This window comes from Panthera pardus, unplaced genomic scaffold (assembly GCF_024362965.1).
Source record: "Panthera pardus isolate Hobbes unplaced genomic scaffold, ASM2436296v1 HiC_scaffold_4, whole genome shotgun sequence".
Classification (NCBI taxonomy): domain Eukaryota; kingdom Metazoa; phylum Chordata; class Mammalia; order Carnivora; family Felidae; genus Panthera; species Panthera pardus.
In genome coordinates, this window is record NW_026526969.1 from 1752171 (window position 1) to 1778118 (window position 25948).

Genomic DNA, 25948 nt, shown 5'->3' on the forward strand with positions numbered 1-25948 from the left:
CACGGTATCTAAAGACCACCTCATGTAGAATATTGTCTGAGACGCTCAGACTTGTAATGTATACAGAGGAAAACAGGCATACACTTTGAATGCGATGCTCCATAAATTAAATATATTTATGCTTTGGAAGGAAGGGAATAAGGAGTTATCCTTTTGAAAATGATATTAATGGTCACAGGATAAAACTAGATAGGGTCATATCCATGGAAACACTTTTTTTTTTTTTTTTTGGTACCTTTTCATCCATTTCACACACCCTCCCCACCCCTGCCGATCTGTTCTGTGTATCTATGAGTTTGGGGTTCTTTGAGATTCACATACAAGTGCGATCATACAGTGTTTGTTTTTGTCTGATGGAAACACTTTTCAGTTGGCTAGGAGCTAGACTGTAAGCTCAGTGTGAGTAGGGTCCACATCTTTCTTGTTCATGCTTATATCCTCGGTTTCTAGCTCAGGGCCTATAACAGAGGGAGGATGAAAGGCAGGGAGGGAGGGAGGGAACTCAGTTCGAAAGTTGCTTGGGCAATCTGTAAGTATTTAATGATATTAAGTGGGCATATGCCCAGAAATCCCAGGCTGGGTGTTCTTCCTAGGGACATTCTCATACAGGACTGTAGAAGGGCATGTAGGAGGATGCTTATTATGATCTGTTTGTGGTACTGAGTTGGAGGTAGCCTAGGGGTCCCTCCCTAGGGGAATGGGTGCGTGTGAACAGTATGAAATACTTTGCAACAATCCAGATGTGCACCTATAACAATGTGGGTAAATCATAAAAATGGATTCTTCAGTCAACAAAGAAACACAATGAGATTCATAGCATGATACATTTATGCAGTCTAAAACACATGGACAGTTGAATGGATTCTGGAGCCAGAACTCATGGGTCCAAATCCCAGGTTCCACTACTTACTGTTTGTTGTAGCAAGCTACTTCGTTTTTTGGTGCCTCAGTTTTCCCATTTGTAAAACAGCGACACCTCATTGCACCGTTACTCAGATCAGATGAGTTGATGTATGCAAAACATTTAGAACGTATGGTAAGTGCTCCAAGAGTATTGTCTATCATAACTATTATTGCAAAAGAACCTGCCTAAAGACATGTATCAAATACCTTAGAGTGGGTGACAAAGAGGAGAAAGGAAAAAGAGTGGGATTTAGAGATGAAGAAGGGAGGCAGAAAAAAAAGGCAGCGGGTGGGAAAGTTGCTTAGAGCTTACTGTTGGGGCAGGGGACCTTCATTTGTGACATGGGGGAGAGTAAACTTTCCCGGTTTCCCTGGTATCTGAGATTCCAAAACTTCAATACCACTTTCGAATCTTGGATACCTGTGTCTACACCTGTCCTCATTATAGTATTTGAGAATCAAACTTAGATTTCTGAATAAGAATTTATTGTACCTGAATCTTTCACAGTTACTAGCATTTTGAGTAAGTATTGAATTGATGGGAGTTCTGCTGATCTCTTCTGATTTCACTTTCCCTTACCACTTCGTTACTCTCATCGGGATTTGCTTTATTTCTTTATGTTAATTGTTTCTTTTTTCTTTTTCTTTTTCTTTTCTTTTTTTTTTTTTTTTTTTTTTTTGCTCTGGCAGTCTCTGACAAATCAAGCATGAGAAGGGAGAGACCCACGTCTGCTGTGGCAGGCTATGGATAAAACTGGTTTTTGTTTTAAGTTTATTTATTTATTTTGAAAGAAAGGAAGAGAGAGCATGCGTGCATGAGCCGGGGAGGAGCAGAGAGAGAGGGGAGGGAGAGAGAATCCCGAGCAGGCTCAATGTGGGGCTCGATCCTACAACCGTGAGATTGTGACCTGAGCCGAAATCAAGAGTCGGAGGCTTAACTGACTGAGCCACCCAAGCGCCCCAGTAAAACTGTCTTTAAGTGTTTAGCACCGCAGCCTCACCATGGTAAAGGGTTCAAAGGAGGACATTAGTTTTTTGTGCGATATATGAGTGGATTCGAGTTGTTCCAATCATAATTTCCCTCCTTATCACTTGCACTGTGTATTAGAATTTCATGAAGAAACAGAATGCAACCCAGATACAAATGAGGAGGCGTTAATGAAGAGACTGTTTACATAGTGTAGGCAGGTTAAAGGAACAAACAAGAGATTGTGAGGCTCCCCGAGGGTCACACAGATGGAAGGTGTTCCCACTCACCTATCAGAAGGTGGAACGGGGAAGAAATACCCTGACCTCTCTCTTCTGCTGCCCTCAGATTTCCTGCCATTGTCTCCCATTGGCCTAACTCAACTGGAAGCCAGTTGCAAGGTTGTCTAGGAGATGTACCCCCACAGGTGTCGGCTTCCCTGGGCATGGGATAGAGAGGGGGGAAGAGAATGGATTGGGGGGATGGCAAATGGAGAACTGTCAGAATACCTTTCAATCTTTTTCTTTCTTTCTTTCTTTCTTTCTTTCTTTCTTTCTCTCTTCTATTCTTTTCTTTCTTTCTTTCTTTTCTTTTCTTTTCTTTCTTTCTTTCTCTTCTTTTCTTTCCTTCCTTCCTTCCTTCCTTCCTTCCTTCCTTCCTTCTTTCTTTCTTTTCTTTCTTTCTTTCTTTCCTTTCCTTTTCTCTTTCTTTCCTTTCTTTCTTTCTTTCCTTTCTTCCTTCCTCCTCCTTCCTTCTTTCTTTTCTTGCTTTCCTTCCTTCCTTCCTTCTTTCTTTCTTTTCTTTTCTTCTTTCTTTTCTTTCCTTTCCTTTTCTTTCCTTCTCTTTCTTTCTTTCTTTTCTTTCTTTCTTTCTTCTTTAACAAGGAGAGAAATTTGGGAATTTTTATTTAACAGCACCCATGGGAGTATGGTACAAATGTAAACATAATCTGCTAAGTATCTTATGCCAGAAAAGAGATTGCAAAAATACGGTCTATGAGGCTGATTCCCAGGGTAGAACTATAGGTAACATTTCCTCAACATGTATTTCATATGCTATCAATGGAGCACAACTCAGTTCTATTTATAAATATATTTGGTAGGCAAATTTCTCTTAACATTTAAATATCTGTCTTTAAAAGAGAGATCCCCAGGGAATGTAAGCTCCATATCCAATTCTTTGTCTTCTACGACCATTGTATACCCAGCGTCTCGCACAGAGCCTCCTGGCTCAATTGTGAATGAATGAATGGAAAGTGATGCTTGATGCACCTTAAATAGTCTAGGTACGGATTCATTGGATCCACCTCCAATTCAGGGATAATGATAGAGACTTGGCCGATTGTGTCAAATTCTTTGAAAAATAAATGATCTTAATGTCAGGACTCAGATAGTCATGTAGGGACTTGCACCCTGATGGTCAAGTGGAGGGTTGTAACTAAGGCGCACCCCACATTCAGTTTGCCAAGGAATGGAAAGGAATCAGGACTAGAAAATAGGCGCTGGTCCTATGAGGCCATGGAGTTTGACCATGGTCCTCTTGTGCTGATAGAGATGGAGGTGGGATTGGCATTTGTTTCTTGCCTTTGCTGTAAGTATTCACTGCCCATCCCCCTCACCCTCCAAAAGTCAGAAATGTAAAAAGTCAAAAGCCTACGATATACAGGAGATGTCCTAAACTCTAAATCTCTTTTACACATAGAATATTAAAACTTATCAGAAAAACTGGTATGCTCTTATCCTCATGTGTTGGGAAAGGATCGTTAGTCACTTTTGGTGAACATTCTGAGGATGCTACTAAATCTGATTAAAAAGGAGGAGGGCAAATCATTCAAGTTACCATTTATCCTAACTTCAGACAATGCCACAGCTTTCCACAGAGTGGGTTGCTTTAGATCGAGCAGCCCATCCTCATCTTCTATGACTTATAAGCCCCCCAGAGTAGAAGCATCTGAAGGTGACCCATCTGATGGGTGACCTCATATGAAGGTCTACACCATCATAGAGAAAGCCAATATGGATGGTCAGGCAACTTGTATAGGGAAGTGACCTGAGGGTCTAATTTCTCAGTCAAGAATGATGCAGCGGGCAATGTCTATTTTGAGGTTGGGTGGGAAACAGAGCCTGTCTAGGTACACGGTGATGGGTCAGGTCAGCTCAAAGGTTGAGCAGGTTGTCTCAAAGTGCCTTTAGTAGGGGACCACCGGCAGAGGATTGGAGAATCGAGACTATTGTTTTCATGGATTTGGACAATTTCCTAGATGGGTGGGAGAGTCACGTCCTCTTGAGGAGAAGTCAAAGGGTCTTCCCTTCTCTCCAGAACTGTATATTTCCAGGTATCTCTGGGACAACCAATAAGACCCCTGACAAATGGGAAGACTATCCACAGGGGTCTCGCTGAGTTGTTTTCAGATGGGGTCAGATGAGAGCAGGGTGAGAAGCCCAAACTCTAAGTTCACTAATGTCGATCAGGAGGTATAGGACTCTTCCCTAGGAACTGACCTCATACCCCACATCTCTGCTGCTGGCTTGTGACTCCCGACAACAGATTACCCCCCAATCCAGTGATCCATGCCATGGAAACCACTGATTATAGAATACGCAATTCTCCATGGAAGGCCCGATATGAAAAGTTCCACTGTTCTGGTGGATTTAAGCGTCATCTACATGGAAAGGATGCTTATTACCCAGGGGAGGAAAATTTAACCTGTGTATTTCCCAAGTCACAAAGGTAGGCGTTTTTATTTTTAATTTTTTAAATGTTTATTTATTTTGAGAAAGAGAAAGTGCGTGCGTGCAAGCAGGGGAGTGGCAGAGAGAGGGAGAGAGAGGATGAGGAGAGAGAGAGAGAGAGAGAGAGATGAGATATCCCCAAGTGAAGCTCCATGCTGTCAGTTGCAGAGCCCGGCACAGAGCTCTCACCACCACCTGTGAGATAAGGACCTGAGCTGAAACCAAGAGTCAACGCTCAAACCAACTGACTCACCCCAAGGACTAGGTGCTTTTAAACAAGTGTCCACGGAAAGGAGAGTGGAAGCCGTGGACAGGAGCATACTGGGGTGTAGCACCAGTGATATCGGGGGGGTCAGATGCCTTTATTGTCCCTCTGTATGGTATGGCTTCTCCACCACTTCTGTCTCATGGCCTGGCTTGGTTCCCAGGGAAAGAATGAAACAAAGCATATGGCACAAAACAGAAGTGTGTAGAAACGGACCTATGTGAAGAATACGATTAGTTCCTTTATGGCAATGGAGAGACTACAATGCAGTGAAAGAAAGACGGCCTTTCCAAAGATGTCAACTGGTTACATCTGGGCCCCTATCTTATTCTATAAACAAGTATTCAACTCGAGGTAAATTATAAATCTCAATGTGAAAAGTGAAAATAATAAGGCTTCTACAGCTTTGTGCACTGGCAGTACGGTAGCCAATGAGGTTTGTCCGAGGTGCAATTATTGCTAACTGAAAAACAATGAAGCTTTTAAAAAAGAAAGTGGGAGATAGCTCTGTGACCTGGGGGAGGCAGAGACTTTTTAAGTAGGATAACGAAAAGCACTAACCATAGAGGAAAAGATTGATGATTAGGGACTATATTAAAAATGAAGTCAGGGGCACCTGGGTGGCTCCGTCGGTTTAAGCGCCGACTTTGGCTCAGGTCGTGATCTCGCATTTCGTGAGTTCAAGCCCCGCATCGGGCTCTGTGCTGACAGCTCAGAGCCTGGAGCCTGCTTCAGAGTCTGTGTCTCCCTCTGTCTCTGCTCCTTCCCCACTTGTGCTCTGTCTCTCTCTGTCTCTCAAAAAATAAATAAACATTAAAAAAAATGAAGTCAATTCATGCAAAGACACCATTAAGGCAAGTAAAAAGACAAGTCACAGGGTGGGAGAACATAGTTCCATCTATCTCCAGACATGCATATGTACACAGACATACATAGAAGGACATCTCCAAAATATATAAAGAATAACTAAGAAACCAAGAAGCCAGATACAAGTGGCCCCATAGAAAAATAGGCAAAGGCTTGAAGAAGCACTTCACGAAAGAGTAGATTCAAATGACCGACAGACTTTCTCGGAAGATCGTCAGTCGCCAGGTGAAGGCAAACTCAGTTCACAGCGAGAGACGTTCTGGTTCTGAGCGAGGAGAGAGCGCTCACACAATGTAAACAGCTTAGTGCCCAGGGAGCAGCTCTCTGTGCACTCAGAGAAGTTAACACCAGCAGGTGGATTGGGGAGCTCAAAGTGCCACTGAAGTGGCAGCGACTTGCCTGTCATTCTTATTCTCTGATGTCCCCCAAGCTCAGACTCAAAGATATCCCCAAGCCCCCAAAGTGCACACGAGGGGCCGAAAGTTAAGACCCTCGGGAGAATCCTTCTTTTGTTTTGGTCTGTGGAATGGGGAAACAGGGCCCCTTTGGGACATAGAGAGTAGGGGACGTTTTTTTCGTATGTTTTCCATCGTCTTCTGCCCCAGCACCCAAACCAGGCCCTGCTGCAGAGTTGACGCTGCAAAAGTGCCAGCCTCGTGGCGCCTAAGCCTTTGTGCCAGGGCCCTGGGAGGAATCCTTGTGGTTCTTCCTGTTTTCCTCAACCATCCAGCTCGTTGCATTTCCCCCTCTCTGTGTCTTCTCTGTCATTCCTTGCAGAACCAGCTGTGGAAAGTATATGGTAGAGCTTGGAAGCTAAAGCCCCACTGTTTAGCCAGAAGGCCAGGGAAGGGGGGCCCTGAGCACACATGGAGGACAGACCTTGGGAAAGCAAGTCCACAGAGTCATATGAACTTGTGGGCTCACTCCCAGGTTGCACACGCATAGGTCTGATTCTGAACAGCATACCAAAGGCTTTGAGGACAGATTCACAGTGTAGACAATCACCCAGGTTGTAGACTGGCCAGTGGATTGCCACACACCCAGGGCACATCTGAATAGCAATGCAGAGGCTTTGTAAACTGAACCAATATTGGAACCACAGGAGTGGATCAGAACTTGTGGCCTTGGTATTGGGCAAAGACCTCCATGACCTTGGACTGGGGCAAAGAGTTTCGTGGATATGACACCAAGAGCACAAGCCAATAAAAGAAAAAAAAGGGAATTGGATCTCTACCAAAAGTAAAACTTTAGTGCAAATCAGGACCACAGTGAGATATCAACTCACACTGGTCGGATTGGCTAATATCAAAAACGACAAAACGGAGGGGAGCCGCGGTGGCTCAGGTCGGTTATGCTTCTGACTCTTGGTTTCAGCTCAGGTCACGACCTCACAATTCGGGCCCTGCATCGGGCTCTGTGCTAACAGTGTGGAGCCTGCCTTGGGATTCTCTTCTTCCCCTCTCTCTCTGACCCTCCCCTGCTGTCTCTGTCTCAAAAATAAATAAGCATTTAAGGAAAAACAGATGAAAGATAACAAGTGTTGGTGAGACTTGGTGGAGAAAAAGGAGCCTCAGTACACTGTTGGTAGGAATGAAACAGGAAACAGTATGGAGGTTCCTCAAAAAACGTTAAAAATACACCTACCACATGATCGGGCAATTCTAAGAGCTTTATCACAATTCTAACAATTCTAAGAGCTTTATCACCCCCATGTTCACTACAGCATTTTTCATATACACACAAACACACACTGGAATAATATTCAGCCAAAAAAAAAAATGAAATCCTGCATTTGTGACAACATGGACGACCCTAGACAATACAATGCTGAGTGAAATAAGGCAGAGAAAGACAAATACCATATGATTCGCTTCGATGTGGAATTTTGAAAACAAATGAACAAACAAAACAAAACAGGAATGGCCCCAATAGATACAGAAAAGCAAGTGGTGGGTACCAGAGGAGAGGGGATTAGCGGAATATGGATGAAATAGGTGAATGGGATTCCAGTCATAAAATTAGGAAGTCTCAAGGGTGTAAGTACAACAGAGGGAATATAGTCTATAATGTTGTAATAACTTTGTGTAGTGACAGATGGTAATTGGACTTTTCACGGGGATCGTTTCATAATGTAAAAAAAAAAATCAAATCAGTAAAAATGTGTACCTGGAAACTAATAGAAAATTTTATGCCAATGATACTTCCATAGAGAAAAAGTTATGAAAATAAATCAAAAGCTCTTGCTTTGTAAAAAAAAATTAATAAATAAATATACTGTTAAAAGGATGAAAGGGGAAAGTGGAGTGGGAGAAAATATCTGTAAATTACACATCCCAAAAGGGGTTCCTATTCAGAATATACAAAGAAACTTTCAAAAATCAACAGTGAGTAAACAAACATCCCGATGCAAAAATGGGCAAAACATGTGAACAGGCACTTCACCAAAGAAGAATGTGGATGGTGAATAAGCAGAGGGAAAAAAGATACTCGATATCACGAGTCATTAGAGGGGGATGCAGTTAAAACCACAGGGAGGTACACCTGTCAGATTGCCTAAATTAAACAAACAAACAGATGAAACAAAGCAATAAACACCCTGATAACACTAAATGTCAGTGAGCATTCAGAGCCATTGGAACTCTACATGTTGCTCAAGGAATGTAAAATGGCACAGCCACTTTAATGCCAAAACAGTTGTGGCATTTTCAAACACAGTCGAGCATAAGATTAACACATGATCCAACACCCCCGTTCAGAATTTACCCTAGTTGAATTAGAACCTTCTTGGGGTGCCTGGGTGGCTCAGTCAGTTGAATGTTGGACCTCTTGATCTTGGCTCAGGTCTTGATCCTCGGGGTTATGAGTTCAAGCTCTACATTGGGCCCTGCACTGGGCGTAAAGCCTACTTCAGAGAAAGAAAGAAAGAAAGAAAGAAAGAAAGAAAGAAAGAAAGAAAGAAAGAAAGAAAGAAAGAAAAAAGAAAGAGAGGGAGGGAGGGAGGGAGGAAGAAAGAAAGAAAAGAAGGAAGGAAGGAAGGAAGAAAGAAAGAAAGAAAGAAAGAAAGAAAGAAAGAAAGAAAGAAATCTATGCACACAACACGAGTTGTGACTTGTGCATGAACATTTATAGCAGCTCTTTTCACAATTGTCCAAAACTGGAAATGGCCTACATTATCTATAAGCTGGTAAACAGATAAACTGTGGTACCATGGAAAACATGGAATATTGCTCAGCAACAAAAAAAAATGAGTAAAACTATTAATATATGTAGGAATGTCAGTGAATCTCAAAGGCTTTCGGCTGAACGAAAAAAGTTTGTCTTAAAAAAGATATTGTATGATTCCATTTATAGGACATTCTGGAAAAGATAGGATTATAGGGAACAGCAGAGGAGTGGTTGTCAGGATTTGGGGGTGAGGGGAGGGCTTTACCACAAAGGGTTTACTCAAAGCTATTTAGGGAGATGAAGGAACTTCTTGGTATCCTGATTATGGTGATGGTTATAATTGTCTCTCAGAGCCTTCAGAAAAGACCATGAGTCAATCAGGTTTACGGAACTGTGTGTAACGCCAAGAATAAAACTCACCAGAACCACGTATGTGTGTGTGCATGTGTGTGTGACAGGGCGGCAGTCGCACGGGTATATGCACTCATCCAGACTCCACACTTCGTGTCAAGTATACCTTAGTAAAACTGGATAAAAAATATCAATAAAGAAAATCATAATGAAACACCACTGCGCACTTACCTACACGGTTAACGTGGAAAACGATGGCATTGTCACATGTGGGCAAGGACAAGGAGCAGCCAGGGTCCTTTCCTACCAGCGCGGGTATTGCGGTTTTTGGAAAACGGGTCGGCACTCCGTCTTAAACGGCACGCCTACGCGTGCCTGAGAATCCCTCTCCCATTGCGTGCCTTACAGAGGAGAGCGCACAGAGCGCCAAGGCCCATGAGCTGCCAGTATTCAAAACAGTACCCTCCCAGCTCTAACTGGAGACCACCCAGATAGCCATCAAAAACTGAAGACCAGGGGTACCTGGGGGGCCTCCATCGGTTGAGCGTCCGACTTCGGCTCAGGTCATGATCTCGTGGTTCGTGAGTTCGAGCCCCCGCATCGGGCTCTGTGCTGCCGGCTCGGAGCCTGGAGCCTGCTTCGGATTCTGTGTCTCCCTCTCTCTCTGTCCCTCCCCTTGTTGTGCTCGCCCTGTGTCAAAAATGAATAAATAAACATTTTTTAAAAATAGCGAAGAGAGGCACCTGGGTGGGTCCGGTCAGTTAAACGGCCGACTCTTGATTTCGGCTCAGGTCAACGGATCTCAAGGGTTCGTGAGTTCAAATCCTACGTCGGGCTCCACGCTGGCAGTGAGGAGACTGCTTGGGGTTCTCTCTCTCGCCCTCTCTCTCTCTGCCCCTCACCCCCGCTCTCTCTCTCTGAAAATAAATAAACTTAAAAAAAAATTAAAAGAAAATAAAAAAAATAGTGAAGACTAAATGGTGGCTTGCTCATTCTCTGGAAACACTATGTAGCAGTGAAGAAAGATGCACTGCAGGCAGTGCGGGTGCAGTGACAGGGACAGCAGTCAGTCCGTGCCACCTCCCCAGCCTCCCAAACACCGAATGCTACCATGCCCTGTCAAAGAAACCTTTCCCCGGCCTTAAAATGAAATACCTCCCCTGTTCCCTCCCCTGTTCAAATAATCCACAACAGCAGCAAACACCAGAAATTCAAAGAATCCACCTGCTCATTTCCCGCCTAAGTCACCCCGCTGCACAGTGCATTCAGATGTCTGCGAACTGAAGATGCTTAATCGGGGGGGGCTTGTGACGGTGTGAGCTGAGAAAACCATCTCGGGTTTTCCGTGAGGATCCCGGTAACCGGAAGCTGAGGGCTCCGCAGTGGTGTAGGGGGCGGGGAACGTCGAGGTGTGAAAGCGGTGGCTTCTGGGGGTTTGAGCTTCTGGAGGGTGAAGTATTTCCTGCCCAGGTTCCCTCCTGCAAAAGGCTGTCTTTGTTTTCTTTCTCAGACCTTTGTGGCTTTGACCTTTCTGCTTTTATATCAGATTGCTTCATGTTTTCATCTTTCCAGAATCAATAATGTTCAATTTCTTGCAGTCAAGAAAAATTTTCACGTTAAACCATGAATCAAAGAGGCACAGGCCCCACCTCCCTCCTATCAACCTCACCAAAAAGAATAAATCAAAAATTCCTTGCATGGAAAATGAAAGGGGGATTGTCGATCAGAGCCGAGAGTGGCTGCTAGATTCCGCCGGTGTCCAAGCCACGACTTTCGCGGCGATAAAAACAAGATGATTAATTGCACAGTCGCTTTCAGTGTCTCATTTAGCTTTCCTCACCTTCCGCCAATTCATAAAGCTCCCCGTGAAGGGAAGCGAAGGGACCAGCTCTCAAAACTATGAAATATAAATGCTCACCTGGCTCGCCGGATCTGCATTGCTAAGTTCAATCAAGACTTTGAGTTGGAATAACACAGGATCTGCATTGCTAAGTTCAATCAAGACTTTGAGTTGGAATAACACAGAGTCATAAAATTTTCAGACACTCTTATCTGCAGTCTCTCCTGGTTGCAGTTTTCTTCCCTGCAGCATGCATACGTGCTCCAATCATCCCATCCTTCACAGGAGTCCTTTCCTGCTGTTGGCATTCCAGAGATGCGGCCCGCTCCGTCTTCCCTTCCTAGGTGGGGGGGCTTTCAGCGATACCGCCTGCTCTGGGCTCGCCTGGGACCACCCGCCCGGCTGCCACACTGCACAGTGGATTTCAGGCTTGGGCCCCCAGGCCCTCCTGAAAGATGTTGTATTTCTCACCCTCCTCCCAGGGCGGGCCGCCCGCCTATTCGGCATTAAGTATATCCTAGGGTTTGCTAGAACTTGGCTGCGGTTTAGGTGGCTCTCCTGAGCCCCAAAGCATTCTGGGCCCGCTGAGCCTGGGTACCCTCAAACCCTTAGGTCCATCTTATGTACAGACCCCACATCGATTGGTTTTTTGAACCCGAAGAAACCGATGTGCCATGTTCCACGTCCCACACAGAACAGTGGGAAAGCACTCATCTTGAGGTCCGGTAGACCCGGGCCTGAACCCCAGCTGGGCCATTTTACTGTGCAATCTCCAAATTCGCTAACTTACGCTCCTCGCTTATAAAGTGGGAGTTGTGGCCATCTCCTTGAGCATCTTGAGGCTTCACGAGCGAACATACGTCAAATGTGCGTCGGCTCCTCTCTCTCCACTGCGTCATCCTATTAGGCATACAAACCTTCTAGGACAACTCTCGTCCTGAAAAGAACAAATGAAACCCTGTCCACCCCTCACCCCCTGGCCACCTCCAGCTCATAACTCATTTCTCTTCTGCCCTCCGTGGATAACCCTCCAAAGAGTAGTCTGGACTCCCTCACTGCCATCGAGTCTGTCCTCACCTTGACTCCTGAGTCCACTCTGATGGGACAGACTTCCATTCCTGCTCCTACTCTGTAATAAAGCTCCAGTCGAGGTCACTGATGACCTCCATGATAATACCTGTATATGCTGAAGTCTCCCAAATTCATACGCTCAGACACTTCTTCTGAACCTCAGACTCCTATGACACCCTCTCTTGGATGTCACCACTTTGTCATGTTCCGTCTCCAGCCCCTCGGCAAGCCTGGGCGCCAGACCGCACAGTGGATTTCAGTCTTGAGCCCCCAGGCCCTCCTGAAAGGTGTTATGTTTCTAACCCTCCTGGGGGGGGGGGAGGGGAGGAGGTGTCAAATCCAATATCTGGCTACTTCTCCCCCTTCTCCTTCTGGTTCAAGCCACCTGAACCTGAATCTGAACCTGAACCTGAACCTGAATCTGAACCTGAACCTGAGTCTGAACCTGAACCTGAACCTGAATCTGAACCTGAACCTGAACCTGAATCTGAACCTGAACCTGAACCTGAATCTGAACCTGAACCTGAGTCTGAACCTGAACCTGAACCTGAACCTGAACCTGAACCTGTTGCCTGAATTAGTGCAGTAGCTCCTCGCTGGTCTTCCTGTGTCCGCCGTTGCCCGCCCCCCTTTATTAATATAACCAGACTTGAAGTCACTGTGTGAGACAGCTCGTGTCACTCTTTTGCTCCCCCTTGTGTTTTCTAAAAGCTGAAATCCTGCCTGGCATGCCTCTGCTACCCTTAGCTTCTGCTCTCTGCTGTAACCACTCTGGCTTCTTGCGTGTTCCTCGGACACATCAAGCAGGTACCCGCCCCAGGGCCTTTGCACTTATGTCTTCTTCTAGTTGGAAACCTGTCCCCCCAGACACCTCAGGGCTCATTCCCTTGTTCGCTTTAGATCCTTGCCCACATGTTAAGACAACTCTTTGTCGACCACACTGTTGTGAATAAATTCATTCAGCGAGTTATGAAACCTCTGTTCTGGTTTCCTCGCCTAACCAGATGGGTTAAAAAAAATCCAACTTCTAGTCACCCCCCCAGGACATTGGGAGGAGTAGACATGATAATACATATAGAGATACACTGAAAATAGTTAAAAAGTGCTACCTGCATGTAAGGCATCAATTCTCTCATCATCATTATTAATAAAGAAGCTTCCAGGGGGTTCCTGCTTCTACCCAACTTGGGCACCTGCCTATGGAAAGGCTTTCCTTTCTTCACACCACTGCAGAAAAAGCCCAAATGTCTCCTCATATACCAACAGACAGGATAGATGAGGCCGGTGAGGGGGCGTGAAGGCCAAGAAATCAGATGAGCGGCTATGGGCAAGCCACAGTGTGTGTCAGAACCTCAGTTTCTAAAATATACCAAAAGCGAGGGGTTTATAATATTTCCTCTGCCTTGACTCTCATAGTTGATAATATCAGAAAAAAAAATAGAGGAGCACCTCGGTGCCTCAGTTGGTTAAGCGTCTGACTTCGGCTCGGGTCATGATCTCGTGGTTCGTGAGTTTGAGCCCTGCGTTGGGCTCTATGCTGAAGGGTGGAGCCTGCTTCAGGTCCTGTCTCGTTCTCTGCCCCTCCCCCCACTCTCTCCCCCCCAACACACACACTCCCTCCCTCTCTCTCTCTCTCTCTCTCTTTCTCTCTCTCTCTCTCAAAAATAAATAGCACCACTATCAACAATAGCCAAATTATGGAAAGAGCCCAAATGCCCATCAACTGATGAATGGATAAAGAAGCTGTGACACACACACACACACACACATACACACAATGGAATACTACTCAGCAATGAAAAAGAACGAAATCTTGCCATTTGCAACAACATGGATAGGACTGGAGGGTGTTATGGTAAGTGAAATAAGTCTGTCAGAGAAAGAAAGATATCGTATGTTTTCAATCATATGTGGAATTTGAGAAACTTAAACAGAAGACCATGGGGGATGGGAAGGCAAAAAATAGTTATAAAACAGAGGGAGGCAAACCATAAGAGACTCTTAACTACAGAGAACAAACTGAGGGTTGATGGGGGTGGAGGGCAAAGGGAGGCGGAACATGGGTGATGGGCATTGAGGAGGGTGCTTTTTGGGACGACCACTGGGTATCGTACGTAAGTGATGTATCAGGGGAATCTATTCCCAAAGCCAAGAGCACACTCGCATACACTCTATGTTAGCTAACTTGAAATGAATTGCATAATAAAATTAAATTAAAAATTGAAAAAAAATTTTTAGATTTTTAAAAAAATACGATAGATCTGCAAATGTTTGGTCTTTACAGAAGATGTAGCAAAGTGATGAAGTGCAGATTACTGACGTCAACAGTGCGTAGCCTATAACCTTGGGTGAGTTATTTTACTCCTCTGGGCCTCTGTCTACCTCCAAGTGGAAAGAAAGGTGCTAACAGAACCCATCTCTTGGAGTTGTAATGCGGTTAACTGCAAAGCATTTAGAACATTACCTGACTGTTCTATTAATGTTACCTATCTTTCTTTCTATTGTATTGTTATTTGTAGAGTCCGAAGCATCATACAAAAAAATTTTTTCTTTTGCATTATGGTGTATTCTTTTTAGCTGGGGCCGATGAAAAGTGGTGAAAAGATTAGGGGCATTTCATTGCCACAACACATTTATTGAACAATAGCTACCCACTAAAAGCTTTTAAAGATGGATGTTAACCAATGACCAAAGTCAAACTGATGTACATGTAAAGACTCCTCTCTCAGTCTTCAGAACTCTTTTGATGTCCTTTGATAACTCTCTTAGGGAAGAATAGTGACAGAAATCAGAAGATTCAAGAACTCTCTGATGTAAAATGAGAGATAATAAGAAGGCTGTGTCAGCGTGAGCTTGGTGTGCACCCAGACTATGATTAGAATTGGAGATTCCACAGGGGTCTTCCCAAAAGAATTTGGGGTGTGCATTAGATCTTTATAAGTGACTTCCCTTCTTTAGTCTCAGTTTCCACGTTGTAAGGTTGAGAGTATTAATAACTGCCCTAAAACTAATGGCAGTCACTCGCCGTTCCCATCCCACTCTGGATTCTCTAGCGATAATGATTAATTTCAGTTGTGCCAACAGGCTAGGTTCTCTCTTATCCCTGAGCCGAGGCTGTGTCTTTTTTTCTACACTGCAAACCTCAACCCCCAACTTGCCTTTCAAGACTGTCCCTAGCTTTCACTTCCTCTGGGAGAGGGGTGCCTCCTCTATGCCCCTAGAGAAACGTATGCCTGCTGCCATTAGAGCACTTACCACATAATATGGAAATTGTTGTCTGTCATAAGATAAAATGCCGTAACAGATGTGAAAACACCTTAGAAATCTAAAGGCACCGGGGCGCCTGGGTGGCTCAGTCAGTTGAGCGTCGACTTCAGCTCAGGTCACGTTCTCATGGTTCGTGGGTTCGAGCCCCGCGTCGGGCTCTGTGCCGACAGCTCCAGGCTGGAGCCCGCTTCGGATTCTGTGTCTCCTTCTGTCTCTGCCCCTCCCCTGCTCACACTCTGTGTCTCTCTCAAAAAGACATAAACATTAAAAATTAAAAAAAAGAAAAAGAAATCTAAAAGCTCTATGAAAAGAATATATATTAAAATGAGATAGACCTCTCAGGAAAACCTTGGTGATGTCTAAAAGACAGAAAGAGGTAATGGGTCTTCTCCGCTGCTGATGCAGCTATTGTATTCATCTGGGGCCATCACTGAACCTCTTTAAATATGAACCTATTGTCAACACCAGCGTGTGGTGATGGCATCTATTTAAACAGCGTGGGGCGCAAGGCTGTGTGACGAACACAGAGATGAACAAAGAGGTGTAGGAGGGAAGCCATGGGCACTGACGAGTCAAGGTGGAAGAAAGTATGATGACTGAGACACAAAAGAAATGCACGGGCATTTGTGCAAGTGTAGAGGGGAAGCGCTTCTACCCCCGGAGGAATCAAAGAAGACTTTGCGGAGACGGCTTGAGGGATGAGTAGAAGCTGGGCAGGTTCTGATGGACTTTGAATGTGAAGGTGAGGACCGCACGAAACCAATAGCGCTGAGCTGACAAGACCTTGGGTTTTAGAAAGGATAATCTGGCCACTTGTACAAGGTGGACCAGTCCAGAGCCTGGAGCATAGCAAGGGTGCTCCTGGAGTCATCCAGGTAATGGCTGAGGGTCTCATGTAGATGGGGGGGGGGGGGCGGCAGGGGCTGAAAAGCACAGACATCGTAGAGGAGGAAAGGATTGAAGTTACCCGTGTTACCCGTGGGAGGCCCCCTGGGGGGATGTGGAGGCACCAGGGGAGGAGCCAAGATCTGAGGGCGCTGAGCTTGAGGGTTTCATGACTCGGGAAAGTGCCGCCCAGTTGCTTCTGATTCCTTCCATTTAGCAATTGCAGTCAGCCGATCCAATGCAACAGATCAGTGACTTGATTGGGACGCAGGGAGGAAGCTGCTGGAATGGCTGGGCTGGCTCATCGTTCACGCTTCACGAGCAATTGTTTCTCTCCGAGATGCCCCAGAAAGCAGACTCCATGCCGGGGTGGTCCTGTCCTGGTCCTCACTCTGCAGTCAGAAGCTGCAATCTGCTAGTTTGGGCAAGTGATGGATGGGTTGAGCGTGCCCTCCCCGTAGGGGGGTTTGGGGGGAGGCTGCAGCAGTTTGAGAAACCAGAACGCAGAAAAAGCTGAGAAGGAAGAAGATCCACGACGGTTCGGGTCCTCGAGTGCGTTTTAGAGTCAAGCGCTTTGGTTCAGGGCAAAAGCCAAAGCTCCTGGCCTTTCTGGTGATTAGCTGTGTGGGTCATAGCATGGAATTTCGACACCTTCAAATCCCAAGGGTATATGTGAGAGGCCGCCACAAACCAAACTCCTCACCGAGTTCTCTCGGAAGCCGGAAAGCCGTTTCTGGTATTTACTTCGTCACTGGAAGTGAAGTGTTTTCCTGAGGCCGCCTGGTGCCAGAACGCTTTGATCAAATTCCATTACGCCATCCAACCAAGGTGTGTGGTGCCCAAGGGGCGGCCACGGGAGTCATCCTTCACCACAGTAATTCAACCCACAGTTAAGAGCCTCCCTATGTGCCAGGCAGCTTTCGGGCGTCGGCAGTGAATGAATCAGCGGGTCAATAAGTGTCATCTCCTGCTAAGTGCTATGGTGAAAACAAGGCAGAGTGATAGGATAGAGACGGGGGCGGGGGGGGGGGGGCGCTACGTGGGCATGGCTGGTTAGGGCGGGCTTCCTGGAGGAGGCGAAATGGCTCCGGAAGGAACGAGAAGGTGGAGCAGGCTTTATCAAGAACTGAGGGGATGGCTTTCTGTGCAGAAGCAACAGCAAGTTCAAAGTCCTGAGGTGGGAACAAGCTGGCATATGCCCAGAACAGCAAGATGACTGGCGAGGCTCGAGTGCAGCGAGGCAGGAGGGAGGGCAGGGGTGGATCGGTGGGAGTGCGCAGCCGTCACAAAGAGTTGGGAAGCCGTTGTGGGTCTGAACCAGGGCGTCCTGATGGGATTCGTGGTTTTTTCAGAAGCCGACTCAGGTGAGCGTAGATCAGAGGTGTGAGAGACGGAGAGCAGGGAGTAGATTTGCATCAGCAAGAATAGTCTGGAATATCAAAAAGCACAGTAGTGGGGGTCAGAGACCTAGCTCCTATTCTCAGCCCTTCGACCCATCGGGGGGGGGTTCCTCTGCCTCAGTTTCCCCATCTGTAAAATGAGGGAGTTGGAGCAGGTCCCGCACAGGATCTTTCTCCACTTGCCCCAACCCGAACGCTGAGGTGAAACAGGTGTGAGCGATCACCCAGAAGGAGCTTCTTTTTCAGACAGTCAAGGAACAGCATCCTTCCTCGGAACGCCCATCATATTTATGGCCGGCCCTTCAGCCCAGGCCACGCTGTGCTAATGACCATGGGTAGCACAGAAAATCAATTCCAATGGGTCCCAGAGGAGCACGAGTGAGGCCTTCCTCTCAGATGGCCACGGCTCCCTGGCATCTGGGGAGTGACGGAGAGATCGAGCATCTTGAAGACCTGTCGCGTCATTCTGTAGACCTGTCGAATCAGTTCTCCTGGCCACGTGCCCGGAGAAGGGGAGGAACTTTCGCTGCCCGGCCAGGGGAGGAGGCCGCCTGCCACCCCTCCTGCCTGCCCAGGGCAGGGTCCGTGTAGGAAAGCGGCCCCCTCTCTGCAGACATTCACACCTTGCCTAGACCCCCCCACTGGGTCACCATAATGCCTACTGTCTCCCCAAGGGGTGCCTGTTCAGCGAACCCCTCCTGTCACGCTCCGCTACCAGATTTTTCGTGAGTCTGGCAGACGCGTGATCACCTGAACAAAATCTGGGCGTCGGCCCCCCAGGGCCGATCTGCAACCATTACCGATCTAGCCTTATCTCTACCTCCCTGGAAAGGAGACAAAGAGAGCACAAGGCACGGCCTCATGCCGGTTGCGTGAACTTTCTGTCTTTATTGTTCACGCCTCCGTTAGCCTTCCTCTATCAGGCAGTCTGGCTGTCTTGCTTTGGGACTAGATATCTTGAATTCGTCCACACACCTAGCCCTTTCTGTCTTCCTTCTAAATTACCCCTAACTGGAAGGAAAGGCAAGAATCCTACAGCTAGCCTAGAAGTTTCCCTGGAAGACCTGAGCCCTGAGTTTTCTGGTCGTAAGTGCGTAACGGGAACAGTATTATAAAGCAGCCTGGTTTGTGTGGATTTTTTTTTTCTTTAGGCAAAAAATAAGCTTCCATACAATATAGTTTTTCATTTTTAAGTCCTATAATGTTTTCAGAAATTCCCCAGCAGACTGTGGCACAGGGCAACTACGTGGTGAGTTTGCGGCTTAAGGTGCCATTCTAATTTCGATCGTAAGTACTCACTTACACAAGTTGCTCGCAGCCTTCTGGTTCATAGTCTGGTCTGTAAAAGTGCCTTAGTTCATGGTGTGGTCACCTTAACTGAGATAACGAGCACGAAACTCATGGCAAAGAGCTGGGACCTGGTAGATTCTCAGTGAGTGACAGCTGTCATTTGTCACTGCAACTGCTCCTCCCCCCCCCCCCCCCCCCCCCCCCCCCCCCCCCCCCCCCGGTTTCAGCTGTTGCAAACTTCCTTCCTTGCCATCACGCACTTGCCCCGGAGTCAGAATCAGGAGGCCTGGTTCTAGACCTGTCTCAGGTATGGCCCTGTGCCTGAAGGCTCTTTTCTATTTCAGGTTAAAAAAAAAAAAAAAAAAAGGCCTTACAGTGCTTGCCTCACTGAGACAAGTGTAAAAAAATGACGTGTTCATATAAAAAGTTCTTGGAGCCCTCTGGATATAAGAGGATACATAAATTCAGACTACCTTTATCATCATCGCTATTTTTATATGAATTGGATTTTGTTACTCAAGGTCTTTGGAAACAGACAAATAGAAATGGGTGAAGGTACCCTGATTTCTCCTCCTTTGGAGGGACTTTTTTCACTTGTGATGTTACTCAGCTAATTAAAAGAAAATGAACAGAGCCTGCCATTGCCCGAGGGTCTACTATTTCCAGAAATGCTTTAGGACCCGAACTGCCTAACCAATCTACAGAGTTGGCACACAGGCTCCCGCCAGGGGCTGTCCCCCAAGTCGCCTTTACCCCATGTCTGTCCTCAGCAGAACCCCACTGAGTGGATAGGTCCCATAGAAGCCCCCCAGAAGCTTCACCTTGTTACCTCGCCTGAACTGGAGCACTTCTGGTCTGCACTTGTTTTCTTTTCTTTTTTCTTTCCCTTTTTTTTAATGTTTATTTATTTTTGAGAGAGAGGGAGAGCATGAGCTGGGGAGGGGCAGAGAGAGAGGGAGACACGGAACCCCAAGCAGGCTTCAGGCTCTGAGCTGTCAGCACAGAGCCCGACGTGGGGCTCGAACTCACCAACTGTGGGGTCGTGACCTGAGCCGAAGTCAGAGGCTTGACCAACTGACCCACCCAGGCGCCCTTGCACTTGTATTCATACTTACTATGTTCAGTCTTGTCTCGGTACTTAAGTGTGTCATCTGTATATCTTGTTGACCTCACGAGATTTCAGCGTGGTCCCCTCTAAGACAAACCATTAATGTGGGGTTTTTTTCTGTCTTCATTTCCAAGGATACTAGGAGGCGGGTACCGGACTAGCACCCAATTTCTGCATGAACACAGGCCAGAGATCAGAGAGGGAGGGTAGCAGGTGTCTGTAAATATAGCAGACTCTCAACCTGGGACTTAGTAATTGATTGATTCGTAACTAGTAATTAATAATTACACAGAAACTAGTTGTTTGAAGAATGACTTAATCAGACACAATAGGCAACGATTACATGAATTTACTCAGCAAGCTTGTTCAACACCACAGACATAACGTATAAGCAAGATATTAATTTAGACCGGTGAGCTCCTCCTAGGAAGAGGGCAATGAAAGTTTACTACTCAGAAATGGCTAAGTCCATGCCCCAGAGATGGGGGCTGCTTATCTTGAGTTTAACTCTTTCAGGTTGGGGAATCTTAAACTCAGAAATTTGAGTTCATTATTCTTATCAGTTCAGAGCATACTGTGACCACCAGCTCATGCAAAGGTCCTGATTAAATAACCTCCGCGTGCTGGGAGGTGCTGTCTGTGTGGCTCAGTTGGTTAAGTGTCTGACTCTTGATCTCGGCTCAGGTCTTTATCTCAGGGTTGTGAGTTCGAGCCCGCCTTGGGCTCTGCGCTGGGCGTGAAGTCTACTTAAAAAATAATAATAGTGATGTGTGTGTCTATGGGGGCAGAGGGGTTCCCCACACTACCGCGACTTATTCGACTATGTTTTTATCGGCATCCTGACCCCCATTTTCATCCTAACTGCTTATACCTACCCTGGAAGTTTTGAATCAATGCCTTTGAAAATAATAATTATTACCAACTCTAAGTGGATTTACCAAGGCCCTGTTGTTCTAAGCGCTTTTGTCTACTTTATCATTTTTAATCCTACCAGCCACACTATGAGATAAATTCTTTTATCCTTGCCACTTAACATATGAGGAACCGAAGCACAGATAACGTCCAGTGATTTTCCCAAGGTCACCCGTTTGAGGGCACGGAAAGGATTCAACCCAGGCAACCTACGTAGAAGGCCTGGTCTGTACATGCTCCACGGGACTGTATCTACCATTTATCTAAAATCGTTGTGTGTTGGGGCACCTGGGTGGCTCAGTTGGTAAAGCATCCGACTCTTGGTTTAAGCTCAGGTCATGATCTCACGGTTGGTAGGATCGAGCCCTGTGTCCAGCTCTAGGCTGACAGCACGGAGCCTGCTTGGGATTCTCTCCCTCCCTCTCTCTGCCCTCTTCTACTTGCAGACATGCACGCATGTGCTCTCTCTCTCTCTCTCTCTCTCTCTCTCAAAATAAATAAACTTTAAAAAGAAAACAACAGGGGCGCCTGGGTGGCTCAGTCGGTTAAGCATCCGACTTCGGCTCAGGTCATGATCTCACGGTCCGTGGGTTTGAGCCCCGCGTCGGGCTCTGTGCTGACAGCTCAGAGCCTGGAGCCTGCTTCGGATTCTGTGTCTCCCTCTCTCTCTCTGCCCTTCCCTGCTCACGCTCTGTGTGTCTCTCTCTCTGTCTCAAAAATAAGTAAGCATTAAAAAAACCTTGAAAAAAATAAAATCTAAACAATTGCAAAAAGTACCCCTAGCTCATTAATTGCCACATAGCATTCCCCCGTACACATCCATCCCAGTTAACTCTTATTTTCTCAGTGATGGACGCACAGAATGTGTCCCAGTTCCCAATCCCCAAATATTGTTGACGTAAATGTTCTCATACTTGTCCCCTTCTAGACCCGTGTGAATTTCCCTAGACTATATCATTTGGAAGAGGATTTCTGGGTTATAAAATACCTACAGCCTGGCAGATTAATTTCCGGGATGGTGATGCTAGCTCTCCTACCATGAGTATAAACGATTCTTTTCTTCCCGAACTTCTCATAAACAATCGTCTGACTTTCCAGTTTCTACCAGTTTCATTATTATAAAGTGGTATAACATTGTCTGCATTTTCATTTCATTTCTCTACGCACTCACGAAATTGAGCATCTCTTCAGAAACTTGTGGTTTGGTTTACCTTTCTGTGAATTGCTGATTCGTGACGTTTGCCCATCTTCTATTCTGGGTCTCCCATCTCGTTGCATCTCAGGTACCAGCTGTTGGTCAATTTTGCAGATTGCAGGTACCCTCTGTCGTGTACTCCGTTGAATAAATTCCCACTGTGGACATAATGAAATCCACTGACTTTTTGGCTTCTATTATTTGAATGTGGAATTTTTGTTTTTAAAGTAACTCCTCTAGGCACCTACTTCTGAATCTAATGGAGTAATTGTGGACAAAATTACTTATCGGAAATCTGTCTTAACTTGTTTCCCGTGCAGAGGGAGACACCGTGGCTTCCGTTCATTTGGCCCCTGCCTGCGTACTTTTATCAGGCGATCGGCTACTTATGAAAATAGTTTCTATGTTCTGTGTATTTGGTACCTGTTTATACTTCCAATACTGATACAACCGATATTCTGAGAAACAACTGAAGAGGAGACATCCGGTTACGATAAAACCTAACCGGCACCAAAACCAAACACTTAAACAAACGAACTCATCCAATTTGGATAAAACTTCTGTCGTGAAGAACTGTAACAGCCAGATAAGGAACAAAAACTCCGATGTTTGAAGGCACCGGAAAGTAACCAAGGCAACTTAAGACTTGAGGGTTCAGAAACTCAGAAGAGGAAGGTGGAGGAGTACTGATGAGGTAGAATGCTGTGGCAAAGTCACGAGAGAATTTTTCTCGAACAGTATAAAGCAGAATGGAAAGCAATGGCTTTCAGCTTGTGGTATCCCCGCAGGGACGAGTAGACAAAATTGGAGTTGAGGGCCACGAACGCAACCTAAATGTGAAGGGCCTACTTCCAGGAAAAAAGACTGCATGAAATTTTACCGCAGGGCATTTGCCAACTTAGAAGTTGTAAATACGCAAGTTCCAGATATCTTTGTTTCTAAGGTCTAAGAGGAGAAGTGTTTAATCAGAGAGATCTTGTCAGTTTCACAGTGCCGGGGAGACAAAACTAGGAGTTCGGGGTCTGCAAAGAAGAAGGATCCCTGGTGAACACCCCAGGCTTCCGGATGAGACCCTTAAAGGGATCTGCCCCCGAAGTGAGGAAAAACTAGAGAACCATGAAACTCATCCTGACCAGTCTACCTGACAGAATGAAATTGAATGCTCTATGAATGAAGAATAGGGGCACCTTAAGTGTCTTGACATTGGCTCAGGTCATGATCTCACGGCTGTGGGTTCAAGCCCCACGTTGGGCTCTGTGCGGACAGCTCAGAGCCTGGATCCTGCTTCTCTCTGTCTCTCTCTGCCAATGCCTTGAGTCCTTTTTCCTTGGAAGCCCTGTGAACCTTCATCATGATAAATACCAAGACTATCACCCTTCTGTACATTTCAGTAAAATTGATGAAAAGGAAAGACAACGAAAAATCTTAAAAGCAGTCAGAGAAAAAGACATTCTCTACAACACTGGCAGCCGACTCTTCCAGAGAAATGGTAAAAGTCAGAAGATAATAGACGGGATCTTTAAAGCGCAGAATGAGAAAAAAAAAACCCCACTATTGTAAAAATCTACACCCATAAAAATCTCCTTCAGAAATGAAAGTGAAAGAAAGACATTTACAGACACACCAAAACGGAGAGAATACATCGCCAACAGATCTGAACTGAAAGAAACCACGGAGGAGAATTTTTCAGGCAGGAGAAGAATGATCCCAGGTGGAAATACGATAATTCAGGAAGAAAAGAAGAGGACCAGAAAAGATAAAAATGTGGTAGATATGTGGGAAAAGTGATGAACATTGAGTGTTTTAAGCAACCAATAAAATAATAAAGTGTAGAGTTTTAAGATGCAGTTTTAAGATGCAGAATTAAAAGCGTGGTAACAATAGTACAAAAAGGAAAGGAAGTAGATTGGGTTAAAGTGTTGTAGGGTCCTCGCATTTTCTCAGAAGTGCTGGGTGAGCTAATTCAAGATCATGTTTTACGGCTCAGGGATGCAATTAACATGGTATATTTAAGCCCAAATATATCAGTAATGACATTTTCTTTTAATGGACTAAATAGTCTAATAAAAGGCAAAGATTTTTCAAACTGAAAGATCATCAAAATCCATCAGTATGTAGCTTATAAGAGACGCACATGGAATGCAGAAATATTGTAAATATATATGGGTGGCTCAGTCGGTTAAGCGTCCGACTTCAGCTCAGGTCATGATCTCACGGCTGGTGGGTTCGAGCCCCGCGTCGGGCTCTGTGCTGACAGCTCGGAGCCTGGAGCCTGCTTCAGTTTCTGTGTCTCCCCCTCTCTCTGCCCTCCCCTGCTCACACTCTGTCTGTCTGTCTGTCTGTCTCTCTCTCTCTCTCAAAAATAACTAAAACATTAAAAAAATTTTTTGAAATATAAAGGCAAAAAATATGTACCCAACAAACGTGAGCCAAAACCAAAGTGGCACGGAATAAATAAAGCATTAAAAAATTTTTTTAAAATATAAAGGCAAAAAATATGTACCCAACAAACATGAGCCAAAACAAAAGTGGTGTAGTTATATCAATATCAAAGTGAACTTCAAGACAAGAAGCATTGCTAGAGATCAAAAGTCAATTCCGCAGGGAGATGTAGCAGTCCTCAATTTCTGTGTGCCTCGTGGTGTAGTTTCACAACTGATAAAATAAAAACTCGCTCAACTCAAAGGAGAACTAGACGAATCCAGCTATGTTTCTCAACCTTAAAACGCTTTTTCCGTAACTGGAAGAGCAAACAGGCAGTGAGTCAGTGAAGACGAAGGAGGTTTGAACGTCCTGAATAACGAATAGGACTTCATCGATAATAAAAGCCATTCATCTAACAACTGCACGCCATGTATCGTTTTCAAGTGCACATGGGACACGTACCCACATATAGACCACATGGGGGAATTTAAAACAAGTCTCCACAAATTTCAGACGTGAAATAATCAAGCATGTTCTTTGATCGCAGTGGAATTAAGCTAGAAATCAATAGCTAAAAGACAAATGAAATGTCTTCTATACACTCCTAATTAAGTCAAAAAGAAACCACAATGGCATGATTATGCTGGAATCCATATATTCAAGAGACACTGGTATTTCTTGTTCTGTGAACTGTGAGTTTATTTATAGCTTTCTCTTGGTCGCTGGTCTTTTGAATTTGTAGGAGCTTTTATTTTTAAATTTTTTTTAACGTTTATTTATTTTTGAGACAGAGAGAGACAGAGAATGAACGGGGGAGGGTCAGAGGGAGAGGGAGACACAGAATCCGAAACAGGCTCCAGGCTCGAACCCAAGGACTGCGAGATCATGACCTGAGCCGAAGTCAGATGCTTAACCGACTGAGCCACCCAGGTGCCCCTGTAGGAGCTTTTAATGTAATAAATAAATTAGTGGGTTTTTTACGTAATTAAAGTCGCAGATTTCTTTGGCCTGTCAGTTGGCTTTTGTCTTTTATAGCGAACGTGTCTGTTGAAATTCTTATATGATCAAACTTGTCAATCGTTCTTTCACGACTTCTGCTTTGGGTGTCATAGTTAGGAAATCTGCCCCCACTCCATGCCTCTCTAGTACTTTGTAATATATTTTTTGCATTCAAATGTGAATCCCCTTGGAATGGACACTACCATACGGTGTGAGATATGGAGTCCACATGTTTTCTGTAGATAACCTTTCTATCCCGTTCCTCTATGGATGGTCATAAAAATGGTCTTCAGGCTTTCACTATTGC

At 45.4% G+C, this 25948-nt stretch overlaps 1 protein-coding gene and 1 pseudogene across 5 annotated transcripts in view; both read left to right on the forward strand.

Annotated features, from left to right (window-relative positions):
* Positions 1-25948, forward strand: part of CALN1 (calneuron 1) — a 524984-nt gene that overhangs the window by 372980 nt on the left and 126056 nt on the right. The window lies entirely within an intron of this gene.
* On the forward strand, positions 5270-5345 carry LOC128774768 (U4 spliceosomal RNA; annotated as a pseudogene).